Source organism: Phodopus roborovskii, unplaced genomic scaffold, assembly GCF_943737965.1.
Source record: "Phodopus roborovskii unplaced genomic scaffold, PHOROB, whole genome shotgun sequence".
NCBI lineage: Eukaryota > Metazoa > Chordata > Mammalia > Rodentia > Cricetidae > Phodopus > Phodopus roborovskii.
In genome coordinates, this window is record NW_026126447.1 from 357,774 (window position 1) to 361,577 (window position 3,804).

The window sequence follows — 3,804 nt, forward strand, 5'->3', positions numbered from 1 at the left end:
GATGTCAGAGGGCGGTAGGAAGGAGATAGTTCCGCGTGTGTGCACCAACCACTTCTGTTTCCTTTAGGCTCAGTCACAGAACGACTTCCCGCGGAGACCCTGCACACTTATTTCCCCAGGCTGGTGGCACAGAATAGCTTCCAGATTAGTCTCTTTGCTGAGTCTCTGGGAGACAACAATCCTTTGTCAGCAGTACAATGACTGCTAGGGTTGTCTGATTGTCAAGGCCTGCTGTAAACTGGAAATATACCTTTTCTTGGGAAAGAAGAGCCCACAGTATGGACATTCACCTACCTGGTGACAAGCTTGTGGCTCTGGGAAATTTGAGAACAGTTTCAAAGATACGGTGAGAGAACAGGAATTTGGAAACAATTTCCTTTTGAATTAAAGCTCCTAAAACTCTTGCTGTATGGTTTTGGGATCTGTTATATTTGTGGATGAAGGTGGATTGCTATAACGTTCATATAAGAGGAAGACAATGTTGAGGAGTCAAGATGAGGAAGCTGAAGATATGAAATGTGTGTGCATGTGTGTGAGGTGTCTGTGGGGTGTGCCAGAGTACAAATAGTGCTCGGTGTATTTATGATGAGTTCCTGCATGACTGTTCTAGAATTCCATATTCTAGTTCAGGCACAGTCTTAGGAAGCTGGTGTAGTGGCTGACTCCACACTTACCACCACAGTCAGGTAACATTTCTTCTTTATAGAATGGAAAACAGAGGCCCAACAAGCATAAAAGCTTTCTTTTTTAAACATAGCCATGCTAATCTAATGGCAGAACTTGGTGCATGCAAACTAGCATGGCCTCAAAACTCTGCAGGAAGCTTCCCTTACAGGCTGAAAACCTCATGTCCCGTGTTAGCCTTGAAAAGCTCACCAGAGCTCTTGCTTTAAACCCCTCTGCCTTACAGTCATTGAGAAGATCAAACAAAATGATGTAACAGTGCTTCCTGAATGGGAATTAGCTTGGCAGCTGCTGTTGAACAATTCCTGTTAAACAGCCCAAGCTGCCCTCTGGGCCATGTCTGGAATTTAATATAATAAATAAAGTCCCTGGGACACAGAGCTGGATCACATCTGTGGATATGAATGATTTTCATTTCAGAATACCTCTAAAAGCACTTATCACTGTTTCATAATTCCCTCTAGATGTGGCCTTCAGAAACCTTATTTTCTATTTCCCTGTGTGTTGACAACATACTTCCTTTTGGTTGTAGTCTATCTCTGGGAGCCATGGGAGATACCAAAGAAATGTCATGCCCAAAGCCAACCTTGGGTTATGTTCCTTTCTGTCTCTGTGTACATCTCTCTTTGAGGCAGCTTAGACTTAGAAGATGGTCTACAGACCCTTTCTGGTGAGTTCATAAAATCACAATCCATGGAGGTTGGAGAGGCAGTGAGGAATGAACTTGTGAACAGTGTTCTTGTCAGGCAGGATCTCCATTTGACTGTCAAGGAAGCTGAACCCCTTTGGTCCTAAGCTGAGCTTGGGTTTGGAAGGCATATGTGTCCACACTTGTTTGCCTGCTGGTTTATACAGAGTGAGGTAAGCTAGTAGCTTTTGGGGTGCCACTTGGTTGACTGGGGGAGAAGACCTTGTCCTTTGCTGGGTAGGGTCAAGGAGTGGGTGGCAATCTGCTCAGGGCTGCTGAGAACTGGCTGCTCATTTGGCCCTCTCTATTGAGTCCCTTTGATCAAAATGGAAAACTTCTGATTGCTGAATGGAAGCTGTGGGTGTTGAAAAATAAAAAGGCTTTGCTTAAAGTTCAGGTCTTCCTGAAGGCCTGTGGGGTTGAGGAGGCAGTGGAAAAAAATGTTTGTCTTATACTTACAGTTTTGCATACTGTACAATGTCCTGGGAGGGAAGGCTGACAAGGGGAAAAATCACCCTTTGTTCTTAGAACCTTCTGAACAGTTGAGATTTTCAGATCAGTCACTAACAGTTTGTGAGCCAAATTTCACTTCTTTTGCTGTTGTACTCCTCTGCTCATGACATTTCAATGGCTCCCTTTTCCCTACTCCCATTGTTCTCAACTACACTATTCTTTCTACTTGTAGAATTTGGTTCAGCCACCTAGCAGTCAATTCCCTGTGTCAACAGGCTCCTTTCTATTTCTACTTAAGCCACATGATATGCAAATGGAAGGATCCTACAGAGTTCCTTGTTGAGTGATTTTCAAATCCTTCCTGGAAATAAAACTGCAGAGGAAAAGTAAAATGTAAAAGGAAAACAAAACAAAGCAGAACTTGCTGGTTGGAGCAGAGGAGGGCCAGGCAGAAAAACTGATCCTAGCTGATAGCTTGCTTTATCAGAACCAGAGTGATTACAAGATAAACAAAACACGGAGCTTTGTGATTATTTAGCTCAAATTACTCATTTCACGAAGAAGGAAATGGAAACACTGAAATGAAGTGACTTGAAGGGTTGAGAGCTTGCTTAATAATCAAGCATGAGCACCCAAGTTTGATTCCCCAAAACATACATCTAAAAGCTGGGCACAGTAGCATTTGTTTATAAATAATTCCAGTGTTGGGGAGACAAGGGCAGGTAGATTGGGATTTGCTGACCAGTCAACCGAGCCCAATCAGTGAGTTTCAGGCTACTGAAAGACCCCATCTCAAAAAACAAGGCCAGAGGTTCTTGGGGAATTATCCTGGAAGTTGACCTATAGCCTCTATTGTGTACTTACACACACACACACACACACACACACACACACCTGCAATGCAGTTGTACCCCTCACATGAACATGTATACTACACACCTGTTTCTTGAAATGGACTTACTTGTTCCACATGGGGGGTGATAGAAACAGGCTTCTTTCCCCCTCTACTTGTTCTCCAGTTGTCTATGCTGGGCCCATTCAGGCTTCCTTGAATATTTTTCTCACCTTCTCTGCTCTGCCTTTCTTGTCTCTCTGAACTCTGGCCATATGGATTCATCTCCTCAGGTAAAACCTGCCTCCATCTCAGTAGCCCACCAATACACTCTGTATATCCAAGTCAAGGCCATGTATCCTAATTATCTAATTATCTTCCTGCCTCTACTTATTTACAAGTGTATAAACATGTATGAATCTTGCCTATCTTGTGAGATGATAAAAATCTCAAAGCCACTATGTACATTCTCACTCTTTATCTGCATGATTTAGGGCTATTCCTGTGAATGGTCAACCTTCAATCAATGACTGTCTTGACTTGGTGTTTAGGGAATAAGAAAGTTCTAGAAGCAGGGCATTGGTGGCACATGCCTTTATTCCCAGCATTTGGGAGGCAGAGGCAGGTGGATCTCTGTGAGTTCAAGGCCAGCCTGGTTTAAAGAGCTAGTTCCAGGACAGGCTCCAAAGCAATACAGAAAACCCTGTCTCAAAAAACAAAACAAAAACAAAAACAAACAAACAAAAAACCCCCAAACAAACAAAAAATAGCAAGAAGAAGAAAAAGAGAAAGTTCTAGAGGGTTGGGTATACAAAAGAATTGTGTGATGGTATTTCTGTCTCTCTTGCTTTTCAACTGTGTTGTATGTCCCCATCTTCCTTCCTTACCTACCTAGCAGCATATCCATTCTAGTGTGCCCTAGGGAGATTGTCCATTGGTGTCCCTTTAGTGTAGTGGTAGTTGCTAAGATGTGGTTCCAGTACCTGATACTGAATTAAACCAAAATAATCTCTCATATTTGATGAGTAAATCTCATTTTGAAAAAAGTAGGAAGGGCAAAGCTGTAGCTTCCCCACCTTCCATTGCTTCTGAGTAGCATGGGCTTTGGGAACTCCATCCTGCAACCAGCAGCACTTAAGGGGTATTT